Below are 26,804 nucleotides of genomic sequence, written 5' to 3'. Positions count from 1 at the left end.
CTGGCACATTCAGCTTAGAGTGGCCAATGACAGATTGCTCAAACCAGTGCGGCTCTTTTCAAGAGGAATACAATCGTCAGGGAAAGCTTGGATCAAAACGAAAAAACCAAGTCAACGGTACCAGGGATTCCCAGCCAGTCTCCCATGCTGGTACTTGCCTAGCCTCAAGCTGCTTAGCATTTGCGATCTGACGAGGGCAGGCACATTCAGCTTAGTGTGGCCATTGACCGATTGCTTTCGCGTCTGCTAGTCTTTTCATGATGAAAACAATCGTAAGGGAAAGCTTTGAGAAAAAAAAAATAGCAAGTCAACGGTATCGGGGATTCCCAGCCAGTCTCCCATGCCGGTACTTGCCCAGCCTCAAGCTGCTTAGCGTTTGCGATCTGACGAGGGCAGGCACATTCAGCTTAGAGTGGCCATTGACGGACAACTAGCACCACAGCGGGTCTTTTCAAGAGATATAAAATTGTAAGGGAAAGCTTTGATAAACCCCCCCCCCCCAAAAAAAAAAAAGAAACTTGTCCAGCCTCAAGCTGCTTAGCATTTGCGATCTAACCAGAGCTGGCACATTCAGCTTAGAGTGGCCAATGACAAATTGTTCACACCAGTGCGGCTCTTTTCAAGAGGAATACAATCGTTAGGGAAAGCTTGGATCAAAACGAAAAAACCAAGTCAACGGTACCAGGGATTCCCAGCCAGTCTCCCATGCTGGTACTTGCCTAGCCCCAAGCTGCTTAGCATTTGCGATCTGACGAGGGCAGGCACATTCAGCTTAGTGTGGCCATTGACCGATTGCTTTCGCGTCTGCTAGTCTTTTCAAGATGAAAACAATCGTAAGGGAAAGCTTTGAGAAAAACAAAATAGCAAGTCAACGGTACCGGGGATTCCCAGCCAGTCTCCCATGCCGGTACTTGCCCAGCCTCAAGCTGCTTAGCGTTTGCGATCTGACGAGGGCAGGCACATTCAGCTTAGAGTGGCCATTGACGGACAACTAGCACCACAGCGGGTCTTTTCAAGAGATATAAAATTGTAAGGGAAAGCTTTGATAAACCCCCCCCCCCCCAAAAAAAAAAAAAAAAAAGAAACTTGCCCAGCCTCAAGCTGCTTAGCATTTGCGATCTAACCAGAGCTGGCACATTCAGCTTAGAGTGGCCAATGACAGATTGTTCACACCAGTGCGGCTCTTTTCAAGAGGAATACAATCGTCAGGGAAAGCTTGGATCAAAACGAAAAAACCAAGTCAACGGTACCAGGGATTCCCAGCCAGTCTCCCATGCTGGTACTTGCCTAGCCCCAAGCTGCTTAGCATTTGCGATCTGACGAGGGCAGGCACATTCAGCTTAGTGTGGCCATTGACCGATTGCTTTCGCGCCTGCTAGTCTTTTCAAGATGAAAACAATCGTAAGGGAAAGCTTTGAGAAAAACAAAATAGCAAGTCAACGGTACCGGGGATTCCCAGCCAGTCTCCCATGCCGGTACTTGCCCAGCCTCAAGCTGCTTAGCGTTTGCGATCTGACGAGGGCAGGCACATTCAGCTTAGAGTGGCCATTGACGGACAACTAGCACCACAGCGGGTCTTTTCAAGAGATATAAAATTGTAAGGGAAAGCTTTGATAAACCCCCCCCCCCAAAAAAAAAAAAAAGTAACTTTCCCAGCCTCAAGCTGCTTAGCATTTGCGATCTAACCAGAGCTGGCACATTCAGCTTAGAGTGGCCAATGACAAATTGTTCACACCAGTGCGGCTCTTTTCAAGAGGAATACAATCGTTAGGGAAAGCTTGGATCAAAACGAAAAAACCAAGTCAACGGTACCAGGGATTCCCAGCCAGTCTCCCATGCTGGTACTTGCCTAGCCCCAAGCTGCTTAGCATTTGCGATCTGACGAGGGCAGGCACATTCAGCTTAGTGTGGCCATTGACCGATTGCTTTCGCGTCTGCTAGTCTTTTCAAGATGAAAACAATCGTAAGGGAAAGCTTTGAGAAAAACAAAATAGCAAGTCAACGGTACCGGGGATTCCCAGCCAGTCTCCCATGCCGGTACTTGCCCAGCCTCAAGCTGCTTAGCGTTTGCGATCTGACGAGGGCAGGCACATTCAGCTTAGAGTGGCCATTGACGGACAACTAGCACCACAGCGGGTCTTTTCAAGAGATATAAAATTGTAAGGGAAAGCTTTGATAAACCCCCCCCCCCAAAAAAAAAAAAAAAAAGAAACTTGCCCAGCCTCAAGCTGCTTAGCATTTGCGATCTAACCAGAGCTGGCACATTCAGCTTAGAGTGGCCAATGACAGATTGTTCACACCAGTGCGGCTCTTTTCAAGAGGAATACAATCGTCAGGGAAAGCTTGGATCAAAACGAAAAAACCAAGTCAACGGTACCAGGGATTCCCAGCCAGTCTCCCATGCTGGTACTTGCCTAGCCTCAAGCTGCTTAGCATTTGCGATCTGACGAGGGCAGGCACATTCAGCTTAGTGTGGCCATTGACCGATTGCTTTCGCGTCTGCTAGTCTTTTCAAGATGAAAACAATCGTAAGGGAAAGCTTTGAGAAAAACAAAATAGCAAGTCAACGGTACCGGGGATTCCCAGCCAGTCTCCCATGCCGGTACTTGCCCAGCCTCAAGCTGCTTAGCGTTTGCGATCTGACGAGGGCAGGCACATTCAGCTTAGAGTGGCCATTGACGGACAACTAGCACCACAGCGGGTCTTTTCAAGAGATATAAAATTGTAAGGGAAAGCTTTGATAAACCCCCCCCCCAAAAAAAAAAAAAAAAAGAAAAAAGAAACTTGCCCAGCCTCAAGCTGCTTAGCATTTGCGATCTGACCAGAGCTGGCACATTCAGCTTAGAGTGGCCAATGACAGATTGTTCAAACCAGTGCGGCTCTTTTCAAGAGGAATACAATCGTCAGGGAAAGCTTGGATCAAAACGAAAAAACCAAGTCAACGGTACCAGGGATTCCCAGCCAGTCTCCCATGCTGGTACTTGCCTAGCCTCAAGCTGCTTAGCATTTGCGATCTGACGAGGGCAGGCACATTCAGCTTAGTGTGGCCATTGACCGATTGCTTTCGCGTCTGCTAGTCTTTTCAAGATGAAAACAATCGTAAGGGAAAGCTTTGAGAAAAAAAAAATAGCAAGTCAACGGTATCGGGGATTCCCAGCCAGTCTCCCATGCCGGTACTTGCCCAGCCTCAAGCTGCTTAGCGTTTGCGATCTGACGAGGGCAGGCACATTCAGCTTAGAGTGGCCATTGACGGACAACTAGCACCACAGCGGGTCTTTTCAAGAGATATAAAATTGTAAGGGAAAGCTTTGATAAACCCCCCCCCCCCAAAAAAAAAAAAGAAACTTGTCCAGCCTCAAGCTGCTTAGCATTTGCGATCTAACCAGAGCTGGCACATTCAGCTTAGAGTGGCCAATGACAAATTGTTCACACCAGTGCGGCTCTTTTCAAGAGGAATACAATCGTCAGGGAAAGCTTGGATCAAAACGAAAAAACCAAGTCAACGGTACCAGGGATTCCCAGCCAGTCTCCCATGCTGGTACTTGCCTAGCCTCAAGCTGCTTAGCATTTGCGATCTGACGAGGGCAGGCACATTCAGCTTAGTGTGGACATTGACGGAAAACTAGCACCACAGCGGGTCTTTTCAAGAGATATAAAATTGTAAGGGAAAGCTTTGATAAACCCCCCCCCCAAAAAAAAAAAAAAAAAAGAAAAAAGAAACTTGCCCAGCCTCAAGCTGCTTAGCATTTGCGATCTGACCAGAGCTGGCACATTCAGCTTAGAGTGGCCAATGACAGATTGCTCAAACCAGTGCGGCTCTTTTCAAGAGGAATACAATCGTCAGGGAAAGCTTGGATCAATACGAAAAAACCAAGTCAACGGTACCAGGGATTCCCAGCCAGTCTCCCATGCTGGTACTTGCCTAGCCTCAAGCTGCTTAGCATTTGCGATCTGACGAGGGCAGGCACATTCAGCTTAGTGTGGCCATTGACCGATTGCTTTCGCGTCTGCTAGTCTTTTCAAGATGAAAACAATCGTAAGGGAAAGCTTTGAGAAAAAAAAAATAGCAAGTCAACGGTATCGGGGATTCCCAGCCAGTCTCCCATGCCGGTACTTGCCCAGCCTCAAGCTGCTTAGCGTTTGCGATCTGACGAGGGCAGGCACATTCAGCTTAGAGTGGCCATTGACGGACAACTAGCACCACAGCGGGTCTTTTCAAGAGATATAAAATTGTAAGGGAAAGCTTTGATAAACCCCCCCCCCCCAAAAAAAAAAAAGAAACTTGTCCAGCCTCAAGCTGCTTAGCATTTGCGATCTAACCAGAGCTGGCACATTCAGCTTAGAGTGGCCAATGACAAATTGTTCACACCAGTGCGGCTCTTTTCAAGAGGAATACAATCGTCAGGGAAAGCTTGGATCAAAACGAAAAAACCAAGTCAACGGTACCAGGGATTCCCAGCCAGTCTCCCATGCTGGTACTTGCCTAGCCTCAAGCTGCTTAGCATTTGCGATCTGACGAGGGCAGGCACATTCAGCTTAGTGTGGACATTGACCGATTGCTTTTGCGTCTGCTAGTCTTTTCAAGATGAAAACAATCGTAAGGGAAAGCTTTGAGAAAAACAAAATAGCAAGTCAACGGTACCGGGGATTCCCAGCCAGTCTCCCATGCCGGTACTTGCCCAGCCTCAAGCTGCTTAGCGTTTGCGATCTGACGAGGGCAGGCACATTCAGCTTAGAGTGGCCATTGACGGACAACTAGCACCACAGCGGGTCTTTTCAAGAGATATAAAATTGTAAGGGAAAGCTTTGATAAACCCCCCCCCCCCAAAAAAAAAAAAAAAAAAGAAAAAAGAAACTTGCCCAGCCTCAAGCTGCTTAGCATTTGCGATCTGACCAGAGCTGGCACATTCAGCTTAGAGTGGCCAATGACAGATTGTTCAAACCAGTGCGGCTCTTTTCAAGAGGAATACAATCGTCAGGGAAAGCTTGGATCAAAACGAAAAAACCAAGTCAACGGTACCAGGGATTCCCAGCCAGTCTCCCATGCTGGTACTTGCCTAGCCCCAAGCTGCTTAGCATTTGCGATCTGACGAGGGCAGGCACATTCAGCTTAGTGTGGCCATTGACCGATTGCTTTCGCGTCTGCTAGTCTTTTCAAGATGAAAACAATCGTAAGGGAAAGCTTTGAGAAAAACAAAATAGCAAGTCAACAGTACCGGGGATTCCCAACCAGTCTCCCATGCCGGTACTTGCCCAGCCTCAAGCTGCTTAGCGTTTGCGATCTGACGAGGGCAGGCACATTCAGCTTAGAGTGGCCATTGACGGACAACTAGCACCACAGCGGGTCTTTTCAAGAGATATAAAATTGTAAGGGAAAGCTTTGATAAACCCCCCCCCCCCAAAAAAAAAAAAAGAAACTTTCCCAGCCTCAAGCTGCTTAGCATTTGCGATCTAACCAGAGCTGGCACATTCAGCTTAGAGTGGCCAATGACAAATTGTTCACACCAGTGCGGCTCTTTTCAAGAGGAATACAATCGTTAGGGAAAGCTTGGATCAAAACGAAAAAACCAAGTCAACGGTACCAGGGATTCCCAGCCAGTCTCCCATGCTGGTACTTGCCTAGCCCCAAGCTGCTTAGCATTTGCAATCTGACGAGGGCAGGCACATTCAGCTTAGTGTGGCCATTGACCGATTGCTTTCGCGTCTGCTAGTCTTTTCAAGATGAAAACAATCGTAAGGGAAAGCTTTGAGAAAAACAAAATAGCAAGTCAACGGTACCGGGGATTCCCAGCCAGTCTCCCATGCCGGTACTTGCCCAGCCTCAAGCTGCTTAGCGTTTGCGATCTGACGAGGGCAGGCACATTCAGCTTAGAGTGGCCATTGACGGACAACTAGCACCACAGCGGGTCTTTTCAAGAGATATAAAATTGTAAGGGAAAGCTTTGATAAACCCCCCCCCCCCAAAAAAAAAAAAGAAACTTGCCCAGCCTCAAGCTGCTTAGCATTTGCGATCTGACCAGAGCTGGCACATTCAGCTTAGAGTGGCCAATGACAGATTGTTCAAACCAGTGCGGCTCTTTTCAAGAGGAATACAATCGTCAGGGAAAGCTTGGATCAAAACGAAAAAACCAAGTCAACGGTACCAGGGATTCCCAGCCAGTCTCCCATGCTGGTACTTGCCTAGCCTCAAGCTGCTTAGCATTTGCGATCTGACGAGGGCAGGCACATTCAGCTTAGTGTGGCCATTGACCGATTGCTTTCGCGTCTGCTAGTCTTTTCAAGATGAAAACAATCGTAAGGGAAAGCTTTAAGAAAAAAAAAATAGCAAGTCAACGGTACCGGGGATTCCCAGCCAGTCTCCCATGCCGGTACTTGCCCAGCCTCAAGCTGCTTAGCGTTTGCGATCTGACGAGGGCAGGCACATTCAGCTTAGAGTGGCCATTGACGGACAACTAGCACCACAGCTGGTCTTTTCAAGAGATATAAAATTGTAAGGGAAAGCTTTGATAACCCCCCCCCCCCAAAAAAAAAAAAAGAAACTTGCCCAGCCTCAAGCTGCTTAGCATTTGCGATCTGACCAGAGCTGGCACATTCAGCTTAGAGTGGCCAATGACAAATTGTTCACACCAGTGCGGCTCTTTTCAAGAGGAATACAATCGTTAGGGAAAGCTTGGATCAAAACGAAAAAACCAAGTCAACGGTACCAGGGATTCCCAGCCAGTCTCCCATGCTGGTACTTGCCTAGCCCCAAGCTGCTTAGCATTTGCGATCTGACGAGGGCAGGTACATTCAGCTTAGTGTGGCCATTGACCGATTGCTTTCGCGTCTGCTAGTCTTTTCAAGATGAAAACAATCGTAAGGGAAAGCTTTGAGAAAAACAAAATAGCAAGTCAACGGTACCGGGGATTCCCAGCCAGTCTCCCATGCCGGTACTTGCCCAGCCTCAAGCTGCTTAGCGTTTGCGATCTGACGAGGGCAGGCACATTCAGCTTAGAGTGGCCATTGACGGACAACTAGCACCACAGCGGGTCTTTTCAAGAGATATAAAATTGTAAGGGAAAGCTTTGATAAACCCCCCCCCCAAAAAAAAAAAAAAAAAAAGAAACTTGCCCAGCCTCAAGCTGCTTAGCATTTGCGATCTAACCAGAGCTGGCACATTCAGCTTAGAGTGGCCAATGACAGATTGTTCACACCAGTGCGGCTCTTTTCAAGAGGAATACAATCGTCAGGGAAAGCTTGGATCAAAACGAAAAAACCAAGTCAACGGTACCAGGGATTCCCAGCCAGTCTCCCATGCTGGTACTTGCCTAGCCTCAAGCTGCTTAGCATTTGCGATCTGACGAGGGCAGGCACATTCAGCTTAGTGTGGCCATTGACCGATTGCTTTCGCGCCTGCTAGTCTTTTCAAGATGAAAACAATCGTAAGGGAAAGCTTTGAGAAAAACAAAATAGCAAGTCAACGGTACCGGGGATTCCCAGCCAGTCTCCCATGCCGGTACTTGCCCAGCCTCAAGCTGCTTAGCGTTTGCGATCTGACGAGGGCAGGCACATTCAGCTTAGAGTGGCCATTGACGGACAACTAGCACCACAGCGGGTCTTTTCAAGAGATATAAAATTGTAAGGGAAAGCTTTGATAAACCCCCCCCCCCAAAAAAAAAAAAAAAAAAAGAAAAAAGAAACTTGCCCAGCCTCAAGCTGCTTAGCATTTGCGATCTGACCAGAGCTGGCACATTCAGCTTAGAGTGGCCAATGACAGATTGTTCAAACCAGTGCGGCTCTTTTCAAGAGGAATACAATCGTCAGGGAAAGCTTGGATCAAAACGAAAAAACCAAGTCAACGGTACCAGGGATTCCCAGCCAGTCTCCCATGCTGGTACTTGCCTAGCCTCAAGCTGCTTAGCATTTGCGATCTGACGAGGGCAGGCACATTCAGCTTAGTGTGGCCATTGACCGATTGCTTTCGCGTCTGCTAGTCTTTTCAAGATGAAAACAATCGTAAGGGAAAGCTTTGAGAAAAAAAAAATAGCAAGTCAACGGTACCGGGGATTCCCAGCCAGTCTCCCATGCCGGTACTTGCCCAGCCTCAAGCTGCTTAGCGTTTGCGATCTGACGAGGGCAGGCACATGCAGCTTAGAGTGGCCATTGACGGAAAACTAGCACCACAGCGGGTCTTTTCAAGAGATATAAAATTGTAAGGGAAAGCTTTGATAAACCCCCCCCCCAAAAAAAAAAAAAAGAAACTTGCCCAGCCTCAAGCTGCTTAGCATTTGCGATCTGACCAGAGCTGGCACATTCAGCTTAGAGTGGCCAATGACAAATTGTTCACACCAGTGCGGCTCTTTTCAAGAGGAATACAATCGTTAGGGAAAGCTTGGATCAAAACGAAAAAACCAAGTCAACGGTACCAGGGATTCCCAGCCAGTCTCCCATGCTGGTACTTGCCTAGCCCCAAGCTGCTTAGCATTTGCGATCTGACGAGGGCAGGCACATTCAGCTTAGTGTGGCCATTGACCGATTGCTTTCGCGTCTGCTAGTCTTTTCAAGATGAAAACAATCGTAAGGGAAAGCTTTGAGAAAAACAAAATAGCAAGTCAACGGTACCGGGGATTCCCAGCCAGTCTCCCATGCCGGTACTTGCCCAGCCTCAAGCTGCTTAGCGTTTGCGATCTGACGAGGGCAGGCACATTCAGCTTAGAGTGGCCATTGACGGACAACTAGCACCACAGCGGGTCTTTTCAAGAGATATAAAATTGTAAGGGAAAGCTTTGATAAACCCCCCCCCCCAAAAAAAAAAAAAAAAAAGAAACTTGCCCAGCCTCAAGCTGCTTAGCATTTGCGATCTAACCAGAGCTGGCACATTCAGCTTAGAGTGGCCAATGACAGATTGTTCACACCAGTGCGGCTCTTTTCAAGAGGAATACAATCGTCAGGGAAAGCTTGGATCAAAACGAAAAAACCAAGTCAACGGTACCAGGGATTCCCAGCCAGTCTCCCATGCTGGTACTTGCCTAGCCTCAAGCTGCTTAGCATTTGCGATCTGACGAGGGCAGGCACATTCAGCTTAGTGTGGCCATTGACCGATTGCTTTCGCGCCTGCTAGTCTTTTCAAGATGAAAACAATCGTAAGGGAAAGCTTTGAGAAAAACAAAATAGCAAGTCAACGGTACCGGGGATTCCCAGCCAGTCTCCCATGCCGGTACTTGCCCAGCCTCAAGCTGCTTAGCGTTTGCGATCTGACGAGGGCAGGCACATTCAGCTTAGAGTGGCCATTGACGGACAACTAGCACCACAGCGGGTCTTTTCAAGAGATATAAAATTGTAAGGGAAAGCTTTGATAAACCCCCCCCCCAAAAAAAAAAAAAAAAAAAAGAAAAAAGAAACTTGCCCAGCCTCAAGCTGCTTAGCATTTGCGATCTGACCAGAGCTGGCACATTCAGCTTAGAGTGGCCAATGACAGATTGTTCAAACCAGTGCGGCTCTTTTCAAGAGGAATACAATCGTCAGGGAAAGCTTGGATCAAAACGAAAAAACCAAGTCAACGGTACCAGGGATTCCCAGCCAGTCTCCCATGCTGGTACTTGCCTAGCCTCAAGCTGCTTAGCATTTGCGATCTGACGAGGGCAGGCACATTCAGCTTAGTGTGGCCATTGACCGATTGCTTTCGCGTCTGCTAGTCTTTTCAAGATGAAAACAATCGTAAGGGAAAGCTTTAAGAAAAAAAAAATAGCAAGTCAACGGTACCGGGGATTCCCAGCCAGTCTCCCATGCCGGTACTTGCCCAGCCTCAAGCTGCTTAGCGTTTGCGATCTGACGAGGGCAGGCACATTCAGCTTAGAGTGGCCATTAACGGACAACTAGCACCACAGCTGGTCTTTTCAAGAGATATAAAATTGTAAGGGAAAGCTTTGATAAACCCCCCCCCCCCAAAAAAAAAAAAGAAACTTGCCCAGCCTCAAGCTGCTTAGCATTTGCGATCTGACCAGAGCTGGCACATTCAGCTTAGAGTGGCCAATGACAAATTGTTCACACCAGTGCGGCTCTTTTCAAGAGGAATACAATCGTTAGGGAAAGCTTGGATCAAAACGAAAAAACCAAGTCAACGGTACCAGGGATTCCCAGCCAGTCTCCCATGCTGGTACTTGCCTAGCCCCAAGCTGCTTAGCATTTGCGATCTGACGAGGGCAGGCACATTCAGCTTAGTGTGGCCATTGACCGATTGCTTTCGCGTCTGCTAGTCTTTTCAAGATGAAAACAATCGTAAGGGAAAGCTTTGAGAAAAACAAAATAACAAGTCAACGGTACCGGGGATTCCCAGCCAGTCTCCCATGCCGGTACTTGCCCAGCCTCAAGCTGCTTAGCGTTTGCGATCTGACGAGGGCAGGCACATTCAGCTTAGAGTGGCCATTGACGGACAACTAGCACCACAGCGGGTCTTTTCAAGAGATATAAAATTGTAAGGGAAAGCTTTGATAAACCCCCCCCCCCCAAAAAAAAAAAAAAGAAACTTGCCCAGCCTCAAGCTGCTTAGCATTTGCGATCTAACCAGAGCTGGCACATTCAGCTTAGAGTGGCCAATGACAGATTGTTCACACCAGTGCGGCTCTTTTCAAGAGGAATACAATCGTCAGGGAAAGCTTGGATCAAAACGAAAAAACCAAGTCAACGGTACCAGGGATTCCCAGCCAGTCTCCCATGCTGGTACTTGCCTAGCCTCAAGCTGCTTAGCATTTGCGATCTGACGAGGGCAGGCACATTCAGCTTAGTGTGGCCATTGACCGATTGCTTTCGCGTCTGCTAGTCTTTTCAAGATGAAAACAATCGTAAGGGAAAGCTTTGAGAAAAACAAAATAGCAAGTCAACGGTACCGGGGATTCCCAGCCAGTCTCCCATGCCGGTACTTGCCCAGCCTCAAGCTGCTTAGCGTTTGCGATCTGACGAGGGCAGGCACATTCAGCTTAGAGTGGCCATTGACGGACAACTAGCACCACAGCGGGTCTTTTCAAGAGATATAAAATTGTAAGGGAAAGCTTTGATAAACCCCCCCCCCAAAAAAAAAAAAAAAAAAGAAAAAAGAAACTTGCCCAGCCTCAAGCTGCTTAGCATTTGCGATCTGACCAGAGCTGGCACATTCAGCTTAGAGTGGCCAATGACAGATTGTTCAAACCAGTGCGGCTCTTTTCAAGAGGAATACAATCGTCAGGGAAAGCTTGGATCAAAACGAAAAAACCAAGTCAACGGTACCAGGGATTCCCAGCCAGTCTCCCATGCTGGTACTTGCCTAGCCTCAAGCTGCTTAGCATTTGCGATCTGACGAGGGCAGGCACATTCAGCTTAGTGTGGCCATTGACCGATTGCTTTCGCGTCTGCTAGTCTTTTCAAGATGAAAACAATCGTAAGGGAAAGCTTTGAGAAAAAAAAAATAGCAAGTCAACGGTATCGGGGATTCCCAGCCAGTCTCCCATGCCGGTACTTGCCCAGCCTCAAGCTGCTTAGCGTTTGCGATCTGACGAGGGCAGGCACATTCAGCTTAGAGTGGCCATTGACGGACAACTAGCACCACAGCGGGTCTTTTCAAGAGATATAAAATTGTAAGGGAAAGCTTTGATAAACCCCCCCCCCCCAAAAAAAAAAAAGAAACTTGTCCAGCCTCAAGCTGCTTAGCATTTGCGATCTAACCAGAGCTGGCACATTCAGCTTAGAGTGGCCAATGACAAATTGTTCACACCAGTGCGGCTCTTTTCAAGAGGAATACAATCGTCAGGGAAAGCTTGGATCAAAACGAAAAAACCAAGTCAACGGTACCAGGGATTCCCAGCCAGTCTCCCATGCTGGTACTTGCCTAGCCTCAAGCTGCTTAGCATTTGCGATCTGACGAGGGCAGGCACATTCAGCTTAGTGTGGACATTGACGGACAACTAGCACCACAGCGGGTCTTTTCAAGAGATATAAAATTGTAAGGGAAAGCTTTGATAAACCCCCCCCCCAAAAAAAAAAAAAAAAAAGAAAAAAGAAACTTGCCCAGCCTCAAGCTGCTTAGCATTTGCGATCTGACCAGAGCTGGCACATTCAGCTTAGAGTGGCCAATGACAGATTGCTCAAACCAGTGCGGCTCTTTTCAAGAGGAATACAATCGTCAGGGAAAGCTTGGATCAAAACGAAAAAACCAAGTCAACGGTACCAGGGATTCCCAGCCAGTCTCCCATGCTGGTACTTGCCTAGCCTCAAGCTGCTTAGCATTTGCGATCTGACGAGGGCAGGCACATTCAGCTTAGTGTGGCCATTGACCGATTGCTTTCGCGTCTGCTAGTCTTTTCAAGATGAAAACAATCGTAAGGGAAAGCTTTGAGAAAAAAAAAATAGCAAGTCAACGGTATCGGGGATTCCCAGCCAGTCTCCCATGCCGGTACTTGCCCAGCCTCAAGCTGCTTAGCGTTTGCGATCTGACGAGGGCAGGCACATTCAGCTTAGAGTGGCCATTGACGGACAACTAGCACCACAGCGGGTCTTTTCAAGAGATATAAAATTGTAAGGGAAAGCTTTGATAAACCCCCCCCCCCAAAAAAAAAAAAAGAAACTTGTCCAGCCTCAAGCTGCTTAGCATTTGCGATCTAACCAGAGCTGGCACATTCAGCTTAGAGTGGCCAATGACAAATTGTTCACACCAGTGCGGCTCTTTTCAAGAGGAATACAATCGTCAGGGAAAGCTTGGATCAAAACGAAAAAACCAAGTCAACGGTACCAGGGATTCCCAGCCAGTCTCCCATGCTGGTACTTGCCTAGCCTCAAGCTGCTTAGCATTTGCGATCTGACGAGGGCAGGCACATTCAGCTTAGTGTGGACATTGACCGATTGCTTTTGCGTCTGCTAGTCTTTTCAAGATGAAAACAATCGTAAGGGAAAGCATTGAGAAAAACAAAATAGCAAGTCAACGGTACCGGGGATTCCCAGCCAGTCTCCCATGCCGGTACTTGCCCAGCCTCAAGCTGCTTAGCGTTTGCGATCTGACGAGGGCAGGCACATTCAGCTTAGAGTGGCCATTGACGGACAACTAGCACCACAGCGGGTCTTTTCAAGAGATATAAAATTGTAAGGGAAAGCTTTGATAAACCCCCCCCCCCCAAAAAAAAAAAAAAAAAGAAAAAAGAAACTTGCCCAGCCTCAAGCTGCTTAGCATTTGCGATCTGACCAGAGCTGGCACATTCAGCTTAGAGTGGCCAATGACAGATTGTTCAAACCAGTGCGGCTCTTTTCAAGAGGAATACAATCGTCAGGGAAAGCTTGGATCAAAACGAAAAAACCAAGTCAACGGTACCAGGGATTCCCAGCCAGTCTCCCATGCTGGTACTTGCCTAGCCCCAAGCTGCTTAGCATTTGCGATCTGACGAGGGCAGGCACATTCAGCTTAGTGTGGCCATTGACCGATTGCTTTCGCGTCTGCTAGTCTTTTCAAGATGAAAACAATCGTAAGGGAAAGCTTTGAGAAAAACAAAATAGCAAGTCAACAGTACCGGGGATTCCCAACCAGTCTCCCATGCCGGTACTTGCCCAGCCTCAAGCTGCTTAGCGTTTGCGATCTGACGAGGGCAGGCACATTCAGCTTAGAGTGGCCATTGACGGACAACTAGCACCACAGCGGGTCTTTTCAAGAGATATAAAATTGTAAGGGAAAGCTTTGATAAACCCCCCCCCCCCCCAAAAAAAAAAAAAGAAACTTTCCCAGCCTCAAGCTGCTTAGCATTTGCGATCTAACCAGAGCTGGCACATTCAGCTTAGAGTGGCCAATGACAAATTGTTCACACCAGTGCGGCTCTTTTCAAGAGGAATACAATCGTTAGGGAAAGCTTGGATCAAAACGAAAAAACCAAGTCAACGGTACCAGGGATTCCCAGCCAGTCTCCCATGCTGGTACTTGCCTAGCCCCAAGCTGCTTAGCATTTGCGATCTGACGAGGGCAGGCACATTCAGCTTAGTGTGGCCATTGACCGATTGCTTTCGCGTCTGCTAGTCTTTTCAAGATGAAAACAATCGTAAGGGAAAGCTTTGAGAAAAACAAAATAGCAAGTCAACGGTACCGGGGATTCCCAGCCAGTCTCCCATGCCGGTACTTGCCCAGCCTCAAGCTGCTTAGCGTTTGCGATCTGACGAGGGCAGGCACATTCAGCTTAGAGTGGCCATTGACGGACAACTAGCACCACAGCGGGTCTTTTCAAGAGATATAAAATTGTAAGGGAAAGCTTTGATAAACCCCCCCCCCCCCAAAAAAAAAAGAAACTTGTCCAGCCTCAAGCTGCTTAGCATTTGCGATCTAACCAGAGCTGGCACATTCAGCTTAGAGTGGCCAATGACAAATTGTTCACACCAGTGCGGCTCTTTTCAAGAGGAATACAATCGTCAGGGAAAGCTTGGATCAAAACGAAAAAAACAAGTCAACGGTACCAGGGATTCCCAGCCAGTCTCCCATGCTGGTACTTGCCTAGCCTCAAGCTGCTTAGCATTTGCGATCTGACGAGGGCAGGCACATTCAGCTTAGTGTGGACATTGACCGATTGCTTTTGCGTCTGCTAGTCTTTTCAAGATGAAAACAATCGTAAGGGAAAGCTTTGAGAAAAACAAAATAGCAAGTCAACGGTACCGGGGATTCCCAGCCAGTCTCCCATGCCGGTACTTGCCCAGCCTCAAGCTGCTTAGCGTTTGCGATCTGACGAGGGCAGGCACATTCAGCTTAGAGTGGCCATTGACGGACAACTAGCACCACAGCGGGTCTTTTCAAGAGATATAAAATTGTAAGGGAAAGCTTTGATAAACCCCCCCCCCCAAAAAAAAAAAAAAAAAGAAAAAAGAAACTTGCCCAGCCTCAAGCTGCTTAGCATTTGCGATCTGACCAGAGCTGGCACATTCAGCTTAGAGTGGCCAATGACAGATTGTTCAAACCAGTGCGGCTCTTTTCAAGAGGAATACAATCGTCAGGGAAAGCTTGGATCAAAACGAAAAAACCAAGTCAACGGTACCAGGGATTCCCAGCCAGTCTCCCATGCTGGTACTTGCCTAGCCCCAAGCTGCTTAGCATTTGCGATCTGACGAGGGCAGGCACATTCAGCTTAGTGTGGCCATTGACCGATTGCTTTCGCGTCTGCTAGTCTTTTCAAGATGAAAACAATCGTAAGGGAAAGCTTTGAGAAAAACAAAATAGCAAGTCAACGGTACCGGGGATTCCCAACCAGTCTCCCATGCCGGTACTTGCCCAGCCTCAAGCTGCTTAGCGTTTGCGATCTGACGAGGGCAGGCACATTCAGCTTAGAGTGGCCATTGACGGACAACTAGCACCACAGCGGGTCTTTTCAAGAGATATAAAATTGTAAGGGAAAGCTTTGATAAACCCCCCCCCCCCAAAAAAAAAAAAAGAAACTTTCCCAGCCTCAAGCTGCTTAGCATTTGCGATCTAACCAGAGCTGGCACATTCAGCTTAGAGTGGCCAATGACAAATTGTTCACACCAGTGCGGCTCTTTTCAAGAGGAATACAATCGTTAGGGAAAGCTTGGATCAAAACGAAAAAACCAAGTCAACGGTACCAGGGATTCCCAGCCAGTCTCCCATGCTGGTACTTGCCTAGCCCCAAGCTGCTTAGCATTTGCGATCTGACGAGGGCAGGCACATTCAGCTTAGTGTGGCCATTGACCGATTGCTTTCGCGTCTGCTAGTCTTTTCAAGATGAAAACAATCGTAAGGGAAAGCTTTGAGAAAAACAAAATAGCAAGTCAACGGTACCGGGGATTCCCAGCCAGTCTCCCATGCCGGTACTTGCCCAGCCTCAAGCTGCTTAGCGTTTGCGATCTGACGAGGGCAGGCACATTCAGCTTAGAGTGGCCATTGACGGACAACTAGCACCACAGCGGGTCTTTTCAAGAGATATAAAATTGTAAGGGAAAGCTTTGATAAACCCCCCCCCCCCCCAAAAAAAAAAAAAAAAGAAACTTGCCCAGCCTCAAGCTGCTTAGCATTTGCGATCTAACCAGAGCTGGCACATTCAGCTTAGAGTGGCCAATGACAGATTGTTCACACCAGTGCGGCTCTTTTCAAGAGGAATACAATCGTCAGGGAAAGCTTGGATCAAAACGAAAAAACCAAGTCAACGGTACCAGGGATTCCCAGCCAGTCTCCCATGCTGGTACTTGCCTAGCCTCAAGCTGCTTAGCATTTGCGATCTGACGAGGGCAGGCACATTCAGCTTAGTGTGGCCATTGACCGATTGCTTTCGCGTCTGCTAGTCTTTTCAAGATGAAAACAATCGTAAGGGAAAGCTTTGAGAAAAACAAAATAGCAAGTCAACGGTACCGGGGATTCCCAGCCAGTCTCCCATGCCGGTACTTGCCCAGCCTCAAGCTGCTTAGCGTTTGCGATCTGACGAGGGCAGGCACATTCAGCTTAGAGTGGCCATTGACGGACAACTAGCACCACAGCGGGTCTTTTCAAGAGATATAAAATTGTAAGGGAAAGCTTTGATAAACCCCCCCCCCAAAAAAAAAAAAAAAAAAGAAAAAAGAAACTTGCCCAGCCTCAAGCTGCTTAGCATTTGCGATCTGACCAGAGCTGGCACATTCAGCTTAGAGTGGCCAATGACAGATTGTTCAAACCAGTGCGGCTCTTTTCAAGAGGAATACAATCGTCAGGGAAAGCTTGGATCAAAACGAAAAAACCAAGTCAACGGTACCAGGGATTCCCAGCCAGTCTCCCATGCTGGTACTTGCCTAGCCTCAAGCTGCTTAGCATTTGCGATCTGACGAGGGCAGGCACATTCAGCTTAGTGTGGCCATTGACCGATTGCTTTCGCGTCTGCTAGTCTTTTCAAGATGAAAACAATCGTAAGGGAAAGCTTTGAGAAAAACAAAATAGCAAGTCAACGGTACCGGGGATTCCCAGCCAGTCTCCCATGCCGGTACTTGCCCAGCCTCAAGCTGCTTAGCGTTTGCGATCTGACGAGGGAAGGCACATTCAGCTTAGAGTGGCCATTGACGGACAACTAGCACCACAGCGGGTCTTTTCAAGAGATATAAAATTGTAAGGGAAAGCTTTGATAAACCCCCCCCCAAAAAAAAAAAAAAAAAAGAAAAAAGAAACTTGCCCAGCCTCAAGCTGCTTAGCATTTGCGATCTGACCAGAGCTGGCACATTCAGCTTAGAGTGGCCAATGACAGATTGTTCAAACCAGTGCGGCTCTTTTCAAGAGGAATACAATCGTCAGGGAAAGCTTGGATCAAAACGAAAAAACCAAGTCAACGGTACCAGGGATTCCCAGCCAGTCTCCCATGCTGGTACTTGCCTAGCCTCAAGCTGCTTAGCATTTGCGATCTGACGAGGGCAGGCACATTCAGCTTAGTGTGGCCATTGACCGATTGCTTTCGCGTCTGCTAGTCTTTTCAAGATGAAAACAATCGTAAGGGAAAGCTTTGAGAAAAAAAAAATAGCAAGTCAACGGTACCGGGGATTCCCAGCCAGTCTCCCATGCCGGTACTTGCCCAGCCTCAAGCTGCTTAGCGTTTGCGATCTGACGAGGGCAGGCACATGCAGCTTAGAGTGGCCATTGACGGAAAACTAGCACCACAGCGGGTCTTTTCAAGAGATATAAAATTGTAAGGGAAAGCTTTGATAAACCCCCCCCCCCCAAAAAAAAAAAAGAAACTTGCCCAGCCTCAAGCTGCTTAGCATTTGCGATCTGACCAGAGCTGGCACATTCAGCTTAGAGTGGCCAATGACAAATTGTTCACACCAGTGCGGCTCTTTTCAAGAGGAATACAATCGTTAGGGAAAGCTTGGATCAAAACGAAAAAACCAAGTCAACGGTACCAGGGATTCCCAGTCAGTCTCCCATGCTGGTACTTGCCTAGCCCCAAGCTGCTTAGCATTTGCGATCTGACGAGGGCAGGCACATTCAGTTTAGTGTGGCCATTGACCGATTGCTTTCGCGTCTGCTAGTCTTTTCAAGATGAAAACAATCGTAAGGGAAAGCTTTGAGAAAAACAAAATAGCAAGTCAACGGTACCGGGGATTCCCAGCCAGTCTCCCATGCCGGTACTTGCCCAGCCTCAAGCTGCTTAGCGTTTGCGATCTGACGAGGGCAGGCACATTCAGCTTAGAGTGGCCATTGACGGACAACTAGCACCACAGCGGGTCTTTTCAAGAGATATAAAATTGTAAGGGAAAGCTTTGATAAACCCCCCCCCCAAAAAAAAAAAAAAAAAAAGAAACTTGCCCAGCCTCAAGCTGCTTAGCATTTGCGATCTAACCAGAGCTGGCACATTCAGCTTAGAGTGGCCAATGACAGATTGTTCACACCAGTGCGGCTCTTTTCAAGAGGAATACAATCGTCAGGGAAAGCTTGGATCAAAACGAAAAAACCAAGTCAACGGTACCAGGGATTCCCAGCCAGTCTCCCATGCTGGTACTTGCCTAGCCTCAAGCTGCTTAGCATTTGCGATCTGACGAGGGCAGGCACATTCAGCTTAGTGTGGCCATTGACCGATTGCTTTCGCGCCTGCTAGTCTTTTCAAGATGAAAACAATCGTAAGGGAAAGCTTTGAGAAAAACAAAATAGCAAGTCAACGGTACCGAGGATTCCCAGCCAGTCTCCCATGCCGGTACTTGCCCAGCCTCAAGCTGCTTAGCGTTTGCGATCTGACGAGGGCAGGCACATTCAGCTTAGAGTGGCCATTGACGGACAACTAGCACCACAGCGGGTCTTTTCAAGAGATATAAAATTGTAAGGGAAAGCTTTGATAAACCCCCCCCCCAAAAAAAAAAAAAAAAAAAAGAAAAAAGAAACTTGCCCAGCCTCAAGCTGCTTAGCATTTGCGATCTGACCAGAGCTGGCACATTCAGCTTAGAGTGGCCAATGACAGATTGTTCAAACCAGTGCGGCTCTTTTCAAGAGGAATACAATCGTCAGGGAAAGCTTGGATCAAAACGAAAAAACCAAGTCAACGGTACCAGGGATTCCCAGCCAGTCTCCCATGCTGGTACTTGCCTAGCCTCAAGCTGCTTAGCATTTGCGATCTGACGAGGGCAGGCACATTCAGCTTAGTGTGGCCATTGACCGATTGCTTTCGCGTCTGCTAGTCTTTTCAAGATGAAAACAATCGTAAGGGAAAGCTTTGAGAAAAAAAAAATAGCAAGTCAACGGTATCGGGGATTCCCATCCAGTCTCCCATGCCGGTACTTGCCCAGCCTCAAGCTGCTTAGCGTTTGCGATCTGACGAGGGCAGGCACATTCAGCTTAGAGTGGCCATTGACGGACAACTAGCACCACAGCGGGTCTTTTCAAGAGATATAAAATTGTAAGGGAAAGCTTTGATAAACCCCCCCCCCCAAAAAAAAAAAAAGAAACTTGTCCAGCCTCAAGCTGCTTAGCATTTGCGATCTAACCAGAGCTGGCACATTCAGCCTAGAGTGGCCAATGACAAATTGTTCACACCAGTGCGGCTCTTTTCAAGAGGAATACAATCGTCAGGGAAAGCTTGGATCAAAACGAAAAAACCAAGTCAACGGTACCAGGGATTCCCAGCCAGTCTCCCATGCTGGTACTTGCCTAGCCTCAAGCTGCTTAGCATTTGCAATCTGACGAGGGCAGGCACATTCAGCTTAGTGTGGACATTGACCTATTGCTTTTGCGTCTGCTAGTCTTTTCAAGATGAAACAATCGTAAGGGAAAGCTTTGAGAAAAACAAAATAGCAAGTCAACGGTACCGGGGATTCCCAGCCAGTCTCCCATGCCGGTACTTGCCCAGCCTCAAGCTGCTTAGCGTTTGCGATCTGACGAGGGCAGGCACATTCAGCTTAGAGTGGCCATTGACGGACAACTAGCACCACAGCGGGTCTTTTCAAGAGATATAAAATTGTAAGGGAAAGCTTTGATAAACCCCCCCCCCAAAAAAAAAAAAAAAAAAGAAAAAAGAAACTTGCCCAGCCTCAAGCTGCTTAGCATTTGCGATCTGACCAGAGCTGGCACATTCAGCTTAGAGTGGCCAATGACAGATTGTTCAAACCAGTGCGGCTCTTTTCAAGAGGAATACAATCGTCAGGGAAAGCTTGGATCAAAACGAAAAAACCAAGTCAACGGTACCAGGGATTCCCAGCCAGTCTCCCATGCTGGTACTTGCCTAGCCCCAAGCTGCTTAGCATTTGCGATCTGACGAGGGCAGGCACATTCAGCTTAGTGTGGCCATTGACCGATTGCTTTCGCGTCTGCTAGTCTTTTCAAGATGAAAACAATCGTAAGGGAAAGCTTTGAGAAAAACAAAATAGCAGGTCAACGGTACCGGGGATTCCCAACCAGTCTCCCATGCCGGTACTTGCCCAGCCTCAAGCTGCTTAGCGTTTGCGATCTGACGAGGGCAGGCACATTCAGCTTAGAGTGGCCATTGACGGACAACTAGCACCACAGCGGGTCTTTTCAAGAGATATAAAATTGTAAGGGAAAGCTTTGATAAGCCCCCCCCCCCCCCAAAAAAAAAAAAGAAACTTTCCCAGCCTCAAGCTGCTTAGCATTTGCGATCTAACCAGAGCTGGCACATTCAGCTTAGAGTGGCCAATGACAAATTGTTCACACCAGTGCGGCTCTTTTCAAGAGGAATACAATCGTTAGGGAAAGCTTGGATCAAAACGAAAAAACCAAGTCAACGGTACCAGGGATTCCCAGCCAGTCTCCCATGCTGGTACTTGCCTAGCCCCAAGCTGCTTAGCATTTGCGATCTGACGAGGGCAGGCACATTCAGCTTAGTGTGGCCATTGACCGATTGCTTTCGCGTCTGCTAGTCTTTTCAAGATGAAAACAATCGTAAGGGAAAGCTTTGAGAAAAACAAAATAGCAAGTCAACGGTACCGGGGATTCCCAGCCAGTCTCCCATGCCGGTACTTGCCCAGCCTCAAGCTGCTTAGCGTTTGCGATCTGACGAGGGCAGGCACATTCAGCTTAGAGTGGCCATTGACGGACAACTAGCACCACAGCGGGCCTTTTCAAGAGATATAAAATTGTAAGGGAAAGCTTTGATAAACCCCCCCCCCCCAAAAAAAAAAAAAAAAGAAACTTGCCCAGCCTCAAGCTGCTTAGCATTTGCGATCTAACCAGAGCTGGCACATTCAGCTTAGAGTGGCCAATGACAGATTGTTCACACCAGTGCGGCTCTTTTCAAGAGGAATACAATCGTCAGGGAAAGCTTGGATCAAAACGAAAAAACCAAGTCAACGGTACCAGGGATTCCCAGCCAGTCTCCCATGCTGGTACTTGCCTAGCCTCAAGCTGCTTAGCATTTGCGATCTGACGAGGGCAGGCACATTCAGCTTAGTGTGGCCATTGACCGATTGCTTTCGCGTCTGCTAGTCTTTTCAAGATGAAAACAATCGTAAGGGAAAGGTTTGAGAAAAACAAAATAGCAAGTCAACGGTACCGGGGATTCCCAGCCAGTCTCCCATGCCGGTACTTGCCCAGCCTCAAGCTGCTTAGCGTTTGCGATCTGACGAGGGCAGGCACATTCAGCTTAGAGTGGCCATTGACGGACAACTAGCACCACAGCGGGTCTTTTCAAGAGATATAAAATTGTAAGGGAAAGCTTTGATAAACCCCCCCCCCAAAAAAAAAAAAAAAAAGAAAAAAGAAACTTGCCCAGCCTCAAGCTGCTTAGCATTTGCGATCTGACCAGAGCTGGCACATTCAGCTTAGAGTGGCCAATGACAAATTGTTCACACCAGTGCGGCTCTTTTCAAGAGGAATACAATCGTTAGGGAAAGCTTGGATCAAAACGAAAAAACCAAGTCAACGGTACCAGGGATTCCCAGCCAGTCTCCCATGCTGGTACTTGCCTAGCCCCAAGCTGCTTAGCATTTGCGATCTGACGAGGGCAGGCACATTCAGCTTCGTGTGGCCATTGACCGATTGCTTTCGCGTCTGCTAGTCTTTTCAAGATGAAAACAATCGTAAGGGAAAGCTTTGAGAAAAACAAAATAGCAAGTCAACGGTACCGGGGATTCCCAGCCAGTCTCCCATGCCGGTACTTGCCCAGCCTCAAGCTGCTTAGCGTTTGCGATCTGACGAGGGCAGGCACATTCAGCTTAGAGTGGCCATTGACGGACAACTAGCACCACAGCGGGTCTTTTCAAGAGATATAAAATTGTAAGGGAAAGCTTTGATAAACCCCCCCCCCCAAAAAAAAAAAAAAAGAAACTTGCCCAGCCTCAAGCTGCTTAGCATTTGCGATCTAACCAGAGCTGGCACATTCAGCTTAGAGTGGCCAATGACAGATTGTTCACACCAGTGCGGCTCTTTTCAAGAGGAATACAATCGTCAGGGAAAGCTTGGATCAAAACGAAAAAACCAAGTCAACGGTACCAGGGATTCCCAGCCAGTCTCCCATGCTGGTACTTGCCTAGCCTCAAGCTGCTTAGCATTTGCGATCTGACGAGGGCAGGCACATTCAGCTTAGTGTGGCCATTGACCGATTGCTTTCGCGTCTGCTAGTCTTTTCAAGATGAAAACAATCGTAAGGGAAAGCTTTGAGAAAAACAAAATAGCAAGTCAACGGTACCGGGGATTCCCAGCCAGTCTCCCATGCCGGTACTTGCCCAGCCTCAAGCTGCTTAGCGTTTGCGATCTGACGAGGGCAGGCACATTCAGCTTAGAGTGGCCATTGACGGACAACTAGCACCACAGCGGGTCTTTTCAAGAGATATAAAATTGTAAGGGAAAGCTTTGATAAACCCCCCCCCCAAAAAAAAAAAAAAAAAGAAAAAAGAAACTTGCCCAGCCTCAAGCTGCTTAGCATTTGCGATCTGACCAGAGCTGGCACATTCAGCTTAGAGTGGCCAATGACAGATTGTTCAAACCAGTGCGGCTCTTTTCAAGAGGAATACAATCGTCAGGGAAAGCTTGGATCAAAACGAAAAAACCAAGTCAACGGTACCAGGGATTCCCAGCCAGTCCCCCATGCTGGTACTTGCCTAGCCTCAAGCTGCTTAGCATTTGCGATCTGACGAGGGCAGGCACATTCAGCTTAGTGTGGCCATTGACCGATTGCTTTCGCGTCTGCTAGTCTTTTCAAGATGAAAACAATCGTAAGGGAAAGCTTTGAGAAAAAAAAAATAGCAAATCAACGGTACCGGGGATTCCCAGCCAGTCTCCCATGCCGGTACTTGCCCAGCCTCAAGCTGCTTAGCGTTTGCGATCTGACGAGGGCAGGCACATGCAGCTTAGAGTGGCCATTGACGGAAAACTAGCACCACAGCGGGTCTTTTCAAGAGATATAAAATTGTAAGGGAAAGCTTTGATAAACCCCCCCCCCCCAAAAAAAAAAAAGAAACTTGCCCAGCCTCAAGCTGCTTAGCATTTGCGATCTGACCAGAGCTGGCACATTCAGCTTAGAGTGGCCAATGACAAATTGTTCACACCAGTGCGGCTCTTTTCAAGAGGAATACAATCGTTAGGGAAAGCTTGGATCAAAACGAAAAAACCAAGTCAACGGTACCAGGGATTCCCAGCCAGTCTCCCATGCTGGTACTTGCCTAGCCCCAAGCTGCTTAGCATTTGCGATCTGACGAGGGCAGGCACATTCAGCTTAGTGTGGCCATTGACCGATTGCTTTCGCGTCTGCTAGTCTTTTCAAGATGAAAACAATCGTAAGGGAAAGCTTTGAGAAAAACAAAATAGCAAGTCAACGGTACCGGGGATTCCCAGCCAGTCTCCCATGCCGGTACTTGCCCAGCCTCAAGCTGCTTAGCGTTTGCGATCTGACGAGGGCAGGCACATTCAGCTTAGAGTGGCCATTGACGGACAACTAGCACCACAGCGGGTCTTTTCAAGAGATATAAAATTGTAAGGGAAAGCTTTGATAAACCCCCCCCCCAAAAAAAAAAAAAAAAAAAAGAAACTTGCCCAGCCTCAAGCTGCTTAGCATTTGCGATCTAACCAGAGCTGGCACATTCAGCTTAGAGTGGCCAATGACAGATTGTTCACACCAGTGCGGCTCTTTTCAAGAGGAATACAATCGTCAGGGAAAGCTTGGATCAAAACGAAAAAACCAAGTCAACGGTACCAGGGATTCCCAGCCAGTCTCCCATGCTGGTACTTGCCTAGCCTCAAGCTGCTTAGCATTTGCGATCTGACGAGGGCAGGCACATTCAGCTTAGTGTGGCCATTGACCGATTGCTTTCGCGTCTGCTAGTCTTTTCAAGATGAAAACAATCGTAAGGGAAAGCTTTGAGAAAAAAAAAATAGCAAGTCAACGGTATCGGGGATTCCCAGCCAGTCTCCCATGCCGGTACTTGCCCAGCCTCAAGCTGCTTAGCGTTTGCGATCTGACGAGGGCAGGCACATTCAGCTTAGAGTGGCCATTGACGGACAACTAGCACCACAGCGGGTCTTTTCAAGAGATATAAAATTGTAAGGGAAAGCTTTGATAAACCCCCCCCCCCAAAAAAAAAAAAAAAAAAGAAAAAAGAAACTTGCCCAGCCTCAAGCTGCTTAGCATTTGCGATCTGACCAGAGCTGGCACATTCAGCTTAGAGTGGCCAATGACAGATTGTTCAAACCAGTGCGGCTCTTTTCAAGAGGAATACAATCGTCAGGGAAAGCTTGGATCAAAACGAAAAAACCAAGTCAACGGTACCAGGGATTCCCAGCCAGTTTCCCATGCTGGTACTTGCCTAGCCCCAAGCTGCTTAGCATTTGCGATCTGACGAGGGCAGGCACATTCAGCTTAGTGTGGCCATTGACCGATTGCTTTCGCGTCTGCTAGTCTTTTCAAGATGAAAACAATCGTAAGGGAAAGCTTTGAGAAAAACAAAATAGCAAGTCAACGGTACCGGGGATTCCCAACCAGTCTCCCATGCCGGTACTTGCCCAGCCTCAAGCTGCTTAGCGTTTGCGATCTGACGAGGGCAGGCACATTCAGCTTAGAGTGGCCATTGACGGACAACTAGCACCACAGCGGGTCTTTTCAAGAGATATAAAATTGTAAGGGAAAGCTTTGATAAACCCCCCCCCCCCAAAAAAAAAAAAAGAAACTTTCCCAGCCTCAAGCTGCTTAGCATTTGCGATCTAACCAGAGCTGGCACATTCAGCTTAGAGTGGCCAATGACAAATTGTTCACACCAGTGCGGCTCTTTTCAAGAGGAATACAATCGTTAGGGAAAGCTTGGATCAAAACGAAAAAACCAAGTCAACGGTACCAGGGATTCCCAGCCAGTCTCCCATGCTGGTACTTGCCTAGCCCCAAGCTGCTTAGCATTTGCGATCTGACGAGGGCAGGCACATTCAGCTTAGTGTGGCCATTGACCGATTGCTTTCGCGTCTGCTAGTCTTTTCAAGATGAAAACAATCGTAAGGGAAAGCTTTGAGAAAAACAAAATAGCAAGTCAACGGTACCGGGGATTCCCAGCCAGTCTCCCATGCCGGTACTTGCCCAGCCTCAAGCTGCTTAGCGTTTGCGATCTGACGAGGGCAGGCACATTCAGCTTAGAGTGGCCATTGACGGACAACTAGCACCACAGCGGGTCTTTTCAAGAGATATAAAATTGTAAGGGAAAGCTTTGATAAACCCCCCCCCCCCCCCCAAAAAAAAAAGAAACTTTCCCAGCCTCAAGCTGCTTAGCATTTGCGATCTAACCAGAGCTGGCACATTCAGCTTAGAGTGGCCAATGACAAATTGTTCACACCAGTGCAGCTCTTTTCAAGAGGAATACAATCGTTAGGGAAAGCTTGGATCAAAACGAAAAAACCAAGTCAACGGTACCAGGGATTCCCAGCCAGTCTCCCATGCTGGTACTTGCCTAGCCCCAAGCTGCTTAGCATTTGCGATCTGACGAGGGCAGGCACATTCAGCTTAGTGTGGCCATTGACCGATTGCTTTCGCGTCTGCTAGTCTTTTCAAGATGAAAACAATCGTAAGGGAAAGCTTTGAGAAAAACAAAATAGCAAGTCAACGGTACCGGGGATTCCCAGCCAGTCTCCCATGCCGGTACTTGCCCAGCCTCAAGCTGCTTAGCGTTTGCGATCTGACGAGGGCAGGCACATTCAGCTTAGAGTGGCCATTGACGGACAACTAGCACCACAGCGGGTCTTTTCAAGAGATATAAAATTGTAAGGGAAAGCTTTGATAAACCCCCCCCCCCCCAAAAAAAAAAAAAAAAGAAACTTGCCCAGCCTCAAGCTGCTTAGCATTTGCGATCTAACCAGAGCTGGCACATTCAGCTTAGAGTGGCCAATGACAGATTGTTCACACCAGTGCGGCTCTTTTCAAGAGGAATACAATCGTCAGGGAAAGCTTGGATCAAAACGAAAAAACCAAGTCAACGGTACCAGGGATTCCCAGCCAGTCTCCCATGCTGGTACTTGCCTAGCCTCAAGCTGCTTAGCATTTGCGATCTGACGAGGGCAGGCACATTCACCTTAGTGTGGCCATTGACCGATTGCTTTCGCGTCTGCTAGTCTTTTCAAGATGAAAACAATCGTAAGGGAAAGCTTTGAGAAAAACAAAATAGCAAGTCAACGGTACCGGGGATTCCCAGCCAGTCTCCCATGCCGGTACTTGCCCAGCCTCAAGCTGCTTAGCGTTTGCGATCTGACGAGGGCAGGCACATTCAGCTTAGAGTGGCCATTGACGGACAACTAGCACCACAGCGGGTCTTTTCAAGAGATATAAAATTGTAAGGGAAAGCTTTGATAAACCCCCCCCCCCAAAAAAAAAAAAAAAAAAGAAAAAAGAAACTTGCCCAGCCTCAAGCTGCTTAGCATTTTCGATCTGACCAGAGCTGGCACATTCAGC

The 26,804-nt window shown here is 47.9% G+C and overlaps 83 pseudogenes; all 83 read right to left on the bottom strand.

Moving 5' to 3' along the window:
- Positions 1 to 109: 109 nt before the first annotated feature.
- On the bottom strand, positions 110 to 228 carry LOC143797636 (5S ribosomal RNA; annotated as a pseudogene).
- A 442-nt stretch (positions 229 to 670) lies between these two features.
- Positions 671 to 789, bottom strand: LOC143798289 (5S ribosomal RNA; annotated as a pseudogene).
- A 77-nt stretch (positions 790 to 866) lies between these two features.
- LOC143799972 (5S ribosomal RNA) lies at positions 867 to 985 on the bottom strand (annotated as a pseudogene).
- A 253-nt stretch (positions 986 to 1,238) lies between these two features.
- LOC143798288 (5S ribosomal RNA) lies at positions 1,239 to 1,357 on the bottom strand (annotated as a pseudogene).
- A 77-nt stretch (positions 1,358 to 1,434) lies between these two features.
- Positions 1,435 to 1,553, bottom strand: LOC143799971 (5S ribosomal RNA; annotated as a pseudogene).
- Positions 1,554 to 1,800: 247 nt separating this feature from the next.
- LOC143798287 (5S ribosomal RNA) lies at positions 1,801 to 1,919 on the bottom strand (annotated as a pseudogene).
- Positions 1,920 to 1,996: 77 nt separating this feature from the next.
- LOC143799970 (5S ribosomal RNA) lies at positions 1,997 to 2,115 on the bottom strand (annotated as a pseudogene).
- A 250-nt stretch (positions 2,116 to 2,365) lies between these two features.
- Positions 2,366 to 2,484, bottom strand: LOC143797635 (5S ribosomal RNA; annotated as a pseudogene).
- Positions 2,485 to 2,561: 77 nt separating this feature from the next.
- LOC143799969 (5S ribosomal RNA) lies at positions 2,562 to 2,680 on the bottom strand (annotated as a pseudogene).
- Positions 2,681 to 2,936: 256 nt separating this feature from the next.
- LOC143797634 (5S ribosomal RNA) lies at positions 2,937 to 3,055 on the bottom strand (annotated as a pseudogene).
- A 442-nt stretch (positions 3,056 to 3,497) lies between these two features.
- On the bottom strand, positions 3,498 to 3,616 carry LOC143800468 (5S ribosomal RNA; annotated as a pseudogene).
- A 257-nt stretch (positions 3,617 to 3,873) lies between these two features.
- LOC143797633 (5S ribosomal RNA) lies at positions 3,874 to 3,992 on the bottom strand (annotated as a pseudogene).
- A 442-nt stretch (positions 3,993 to 4,434) lies between these two features.
- Positions 4,435 to 4,553, bottom strand: LOC143800466 (5S ribosomal RNA; annotated as a pseudogene).
- A 77-nt stretch (positions 4,554 to 4,630) lies between these two features.
- Positions 4,631 to 4,749, bottom strand: LOC143799968 (5S ribosomal RNA; annotated as a pseudogene).
- A 259-nt stretch (positions 4,750 to 5,008) lies between these two features.
- On the bottom strand, positions 5,009 to 5,127 carry LOC143798286 (5S ribosomal RNA; annotated as a pseudogene).
- Positions 5,128 to 5,204: 77 nt separating this feature from the next.
- LOC143800704 (5S ribosomal RNA) lies at positions 5,205 to 5,323 on the bottom strand (annotated as a pseudogene).
- Positions 5,324 to 5,570: 247 nt separating this feature from the next.
- On the bottom strand, positions 5,571 to 5,689 carry LOC143800556 (5S ribosomal RNA; annotated as a pseudogene).
- Positions 5,690 to 5,766: 77 nt separating this feature from the next.
- On the bottom strand, positions 5,767 to 5,885 carry LOC143799967 (5S ribosomal RNA; annotated as a pseudogene).
- Positions 5,886 to 6,131: 246 nt separating this feature from the next.
- LOC143797632 (5S ribosomal RNA) lies at positions 6,132 to 6,250 on the bottom strand (annotated as a pseudogene).
- Positions 6,251 to 6,327: 77 nt separating this feature from the next.
- On the bottom strand, positions 6,328 to 6,446 carry LOC143799965 (5S ribosomal RNA; annotated as a pseudogene).
- Positions 6,447 to 6,692: 246 nt separating this feature from the next.
- On the bottom strand, positions 6,693 to 6,811 carry LOC143794456 (5S ribosomal RNA; annotated as a pseudogene).
- A 77-nt stretch (positions 6,812 to 6,888) lies between these two features.
- On the bottom strand, positions 6,889 to 7,007 carry LOC143799963 (5S ribosomal RNA; annotated as a pseudogene).
- A 251-nt stretch (positions 7,008 to 7,258) lies between these two features.
- LOC143797631 (5S ribosomal RNA) lies at positions 7,259 to 7,377 on the bottom strand (annotated as a pseudogene).
- A 77-nt stretch (positions 7,378 to 7,454) lies between these two features.
- LOC143799962 (5S ribosomal RNA) lies at positions 7,455 to 7,573 on the bottom strand (annotated as a pseudogene).
- Positions 7,574 to 7,832: 259 nt separating this feature from the next.
- LOC143797629 (5S ribosomal RNA) lies at positions 7,833 to 7,951 on the bottom strand (annotated as a pseudogene).
- Positions 7,952 to 8,028: 77 nt separating this feature from the next.
- LOC143800625 (5S ribosomal RNA) lies at positions 8,029 to 8,147 on the bottom strand (annotated as a pseudogene).
- Positions 8,148 to 8,393: 246 nt separating this feature from the next.
- Positions 8,394 to 8,512, bottom strand: LOC143798285 (5S ribosomal RNA; annotated as a pseudogene).
- A 77-nt stretch (positions 8,513 to 8,589) lies between these two features.
- LOC143799961 (5S ribosomal RNA) lies at positions 8,590 to 8,708 on the bottom strand (annotated as a pseudogene).
- Positions 8,709 to 8,959: 251 nt separating this feature from the next.
- On the bottom strand, positions 8,960 to 9,078 carry LOC143797628 (5S ribosomal RNA; annotated as a pseudogene).
- Positions 9,079 to 9,155: 77 nt separating this feature from the next.
- LOC143799960 (5S ribosomal RNA) lies at positions 9,156 to 9,274 on the bottom strand (annotated as a pseudogene).
- Positions 9,275 to 9,533: 259 nt separating this feature from the next.
- On the bottom strand, positions 9,534 to 9,652 carry LOC143797627 (5S ribosomal RNA; annotated as a pseudogene).
- Positions 9,653 to 9,729: 77 nt separating this feature from the next.
- LOC143800727 (5S ribosomal RNA) lies at positions 9,730 to 9,848 on the bottom strand (annotated as a pseudogene).
- A 246-nt stretch (positions 9,849 to 10,094) lies between these two features.
- Positions 10,095 to 10,213, bottom strand: LOC143798284 (5S ribosomal RNA; annotated as a pseudogene).
- A 77-nt stretch (positions 10,214 to 10,290) lies between these two features.
- LOC143799959 (5S ribosomal RNA) lies at positions 10,291 to 10,409 on the bottom strand (annotated as a pseudogene).
- A 248-nt stretch (positions 10,410 to 10,657) lies between these two features.
- Positions 10,658 to 10,776, bottom strand: LOC143797625 (5S ribosomal RNA; annotated as a pseudogene).
- A 77-nt stretch (positions 10,777 to 10,853) lies between these two features.
- On the bottom strand, positions 10,854 to 10,972 carry LOC143799958 (5S ribosomal RNA; annotated as a pseudogene).
- Positions 10,973 to 11,229: 257 nt separating this feature from the next.
- Positions 11,230 to 11,348, bottom strand: LOC143797624 (5S ribosomal RNA; annotated as a pseudogene).
- A 442-nt stretch (positions 11,349 to 11,790) lies between these two features.
- On the bottom strand, positions 11,791 to 11,909 carry LOC143800465 (5S ribosomal RNA; annotated as a pseudogene).
- A 257-nt stretch (positions 11,910 to 12,166) lies between these two features.
- On the bottom strand, positions 12,167 to 12,285 carry LOC143797623 (5S ribosomal RNA; annotated as a pseudogene).
- Positions 12,286 to 12,727: 442 nt separating this feature from the next.
- Positions 12,728 to 12,846, bottom strand: LOC143800464 (5S ribosomal RNA; annotated as a pseudogene).
- A 77-nt stretch (positions 12,847 to 12,923) lies between these two features.
- Positions 12,924 to 13,042, bottom strand: LOC143799957 (5S ribosomal RNA; annotated as a pseudogene).
- Positions 13,043 to 13,300: 258 nt separating this feature from the next.
- Positions 13,301 to 13,419, bottom strand: LOC143798283 (5S ribosomal RNA; annotated as a pseudogene).
- Positions 13,420 to 13,496: 77 nt separating this feature from the next.
- Positions 13,497 to 13,615, bottom strand: LOC143800703 (5S ribosomal RNA; annotated as a pseudogene).
- A 249-nt stretch (positions 13,616 to 13,864) lies between these two features.
- Positions 13,865 to 13,983, bottom strand: LOC143798282 (5S ribosomal RNA; annotated as a pseudogene).
- A 77-nt stretch (positions 13,984 to 14,060) lies between these two features.
- LOC143799956 (5S ribosomal RNA) lies at positions 14,061 to 14,179 on the bottom strand (annotated as a pseudogene).
- A 245-nt stretch (positions 14,180 to 14,424) lies between these two features.
- On the bottom strand, positions 14,425 to 14,543 carry LOC143800463 (5S ribosomal RNA; annotated as a pseudogene).
- Positions 14,544 to 14,620: 77 nt separating this feature from the next.
- LOC143799955 (5S ribosomal RNA) lies at positions 14,621 to 14,739 on the bottom strand (annotated as a pseudogene).
- Positions 14,740 to 14,996: 257 nt separating this feature from the next.
- Positions 14,997 to 15,115, bottom strand: LOC143798280 (5S ribosomal RNA; annotated as a pseudogene).
- Positions 15,116 to 15,192: 77 nt separating this feature from the next.
- On the bottom strand, positions 15,193 to 15,311 carry LOC143800528 (5S ribosomal RNA; annotated as a pseudogene).
- A 247-nt stretch (positions 15,312 to 15,558) lies between these two features.
- On the bottom strand, positions 15,559 to 15,677 carry LOC143798279 (5S ribosomal RNA; annotated as a pseudogene).
- Positions 15,678 to 15,754: 77 nt separating this feature from the next.
- On the bottom strand, positions 15,755 to 15,873 carry LOC143799954 (5S ribosomal RNA; annotated as a pseudogene).
- Positions 15,874 to 16,125: 252 nt separating this feature from the next.
- LOC143797622 (5S ribosomal RNA) lies at positions 16,126 to 16,244 on the bottom strand (annotated as a pseudogene).
- Positions 16,245 to 16,321: 77 nt separating this feature from the next.
- Positions 16,322 to 16,440, bottom strand: LOC143799952 (5S ribosomal RNA; annotated as a pseudogene).
- A 257-nt stretch (positions 16,441 to 16,697) lies between these two features.
- Positions 16,698 to 16,816, bottom strand: LOC143797621 (5S ribosomal RNA; annotated as a pseudogene).
- Positions 16,817 to 17,268: 452 nt separating this feature from the next.
- LOC143797620 (5S ribosomal RNA) lies at positions 17,269 to 17,387 on the bottom strand (annotated as a pseudogene).
- Positions 17,388 to 17,464: 77 nt separating this feature from the next.
- On the bottom strand, positions 17,465 to 17,583 carry LOC143800624 (5S ribosomal RNA; annotated as a pseudogene).
- A 246-nt stretch (positions 17,584 to 17,829) lies between these two features.
- Positions 17,830 to 17,948, bottom strand: LOC143800396 (5S ribosomal RNA; annotated as a pseudogene).
- A 77-nt stretch (positions 17,949 to 18,025) lies between these two features.
- LOC143799951 (5S ribosomal RNA) lies at positions 18,026 to 18,144 on the bottom strand (annotated as a pseudogene).
- A 251-nt stretch (positions 18,145 to 18,395) lies between these two features.
- Positions 18,396 to 18,514, bottom strand: LOC143797619 (5S ribosomal RNA; annotated as a pseudogene).
- Positions 18,515 to 18,969: 455 nt separating this feature from the next.
- Positions 18,970 to 19,088, bottom strand: LOC143797618 (5S ribosomal RNA; annotated as a pseudogene).
- A 637-nt stretch (positions 19,089 to 19,725) lies between these two features.
- LOC143799949 (5S ribosomal RNA) lies at positions 19,726 to 19,844 on the bottom strand (annotated as a pseudogene).
- A 257-nt stretch (positions 19,845 to 20,101) lies between these two features.
- On the bottom strand, positions 20,102 to 20,220 carry LOC143798278 (5S ribosomal RNA; annotated as a pseudogene).
- A 77-nt stretch (positions 20,221 to 20,297) lies between these two features.
- LOC143800369 (5S ribosomal RNA) lies at positions 20,298 to 20,416 on the bottom strand (annotated as a pseudogene).
- A 248-nt stretch (positions 20,417 to 20,664) lies between these two features.
- LOC143798276 (5S ribosomal RNA) lies at positions 20,665 to 20,783 on the bottom strand (annotated as a pseudogene).
- Positions 20,784 to 20,860: 77 nt separating this feature from the next.
- On the bottom strand, positions 20,861 to 20,979 carry LOC143799948 (5S ribosomal RNA; annotated as a pseudogene).
- Positions 20,980 to 21,229: 250 nt separating this feature from the next.
- Positions 21,230 to 21,348, bottom strand: LOC143797617 (5S ribosomal RNA; annotated as a pseudogene).
- Positions 21,349 to 21,425: 77 nt separating this feature from the next.
- LOC143799947 (5S ribosomal RNA) lies at positions 21,426 to 21,544 on the bottom strand (annotated as a pseudogene).
- Positions 21,545 to 21,800: 256 nt separating this feature from the next.
- LOC143798915 (5S ribosomal RNA) lies at positions 21,801 to 21,919 on the bottom strand (annotated as a pseudogene).
- Positions 21,920 to 21,996: 77 nt separating this feature from the next.
- Positions 21,997 to 22,115, bottom strand: LOC143799946 (5S ribosomal RNA; annotated as a pseudogene).
- A 248-nt stretch (positions 22,116 to 22,363) lies between these two features.
- Positions 22,364 to 22,482, bottom strand: LOC143797616 (5S ribosomal RNA; annotated as a pseudogene).
- Positions 22,483 to 22,559: 77 nt separating this feature from the next.
- LOC143799945 (5S ribosomal RNA) lies at positions 22,560 to 22,678 on the bottom strand (annotated as a pseudogene).
- A 256-nt stretch (positions 22,679 to 22,934) lies between these two features.
- Positions 22,935 to 23,053, bottom strand: LOC143797954 (5S ribosomal RNA; annotated as a pseudogene).
- A 442-nt stretch (positions 23,054 to 23,495) lies between these two features.
- Positions 23,496 to 23,614, bottom strand: LOC143798275 (5S ribosomal RNA; annotated as a pseudogene).
- A 77-nt stretch (positions 23,615 to 23,691) lies between these two features.
- Positions 23,692 to 23,810, bottom strand: LOC143799944 (5S ribosomal RNA; annotated as a pseudogene).
- Positions 23,811 to 24,062: 252 nt separating this feature from the next.
- LOC143797613 (5S ribosomal RNA) lies at positions 24,063 to 24,181 on the bottom strand (annotated as a pseudogene).
- A 454-nt stretch (positions 24,182 to 24,635) lies between these two features.
- LOC143798776 (5S ribosomal RNA) lies at positions 24,636 to 24,754 on the bottom strand (annotated as a pseudogene).
- Positions 24,755 to 24,831: 77 nt separating this feature from the next.
- LOC143800527 (5S ribosomal RNA) lies at positions 24,832 to 24,950 on the bottom strand (annotated as a pseudogene).
- Positions 24,951 to 25,197: 247 nt separating this feature from the next.
- On the bottom strand, positions 25,198 to 25,316 carry LOC143798273 (5S ribosomal RNA; annotated as a pseudogene).
- A 77-nt stretch (positions 25,317 to 25,393) lies between these two features.
- Positions 25,394 to 25,512, bottom strand: LOC143799943 (5S ribosomal RNA; annotated as a pseudogene).
- A 248-nt stretch (positions 25,513 to 25,760) lies between these two features.
- Positions 25,761 to 25,879, bottom strand: LOC143798272 (5S ribosomal RNA; annotated as a pseudogene).
- A 77-nt stretch (positions 25,880 to 25,956) lies between these two features.
- On the bottom strand, positions 25,957 to 26,075 carry LOC143799942 (5S ribosomal RNA; annotated as a pseudogene).
- A 251-nt stretch (positions 26,076 to 26,326) lies between these two features.
- On the bottom strand, positions 26,327 to 26,445 carry LOC143800394 (5S ribosomal RNA; annotated as a pseudogene).
- A 77-nt stretch (positions 26,446 to 26,522) lies between these two features.
- On the bottom strand, positions 26,523 to 26,641 carry LOC143799940 (5S ribosomal RNA; annotated as a pseudogene).
- Positions 26,642 to 26,804: the final 163 nt, after the last annotated feature.

The sequence above is a fragment of the Ranitomeya variabilis genome, chromosome 1 (assembly GCF_051348905.1).
Source record: "Ranitomeya variabilis isolate aRanVar5 chromosome 1, aRanVar5.hap1, whole genome shotgun sequence".
Lineage (NCBI taxonomy): Eukaryota > Metazoa > Chordata > Amphibia > Anura > Dendrobatidae > Ranitomeya > Ranitomeya variabilis.
This window is presented reverse-complemented; position numbering and strand designations above follow the sequence as displayed.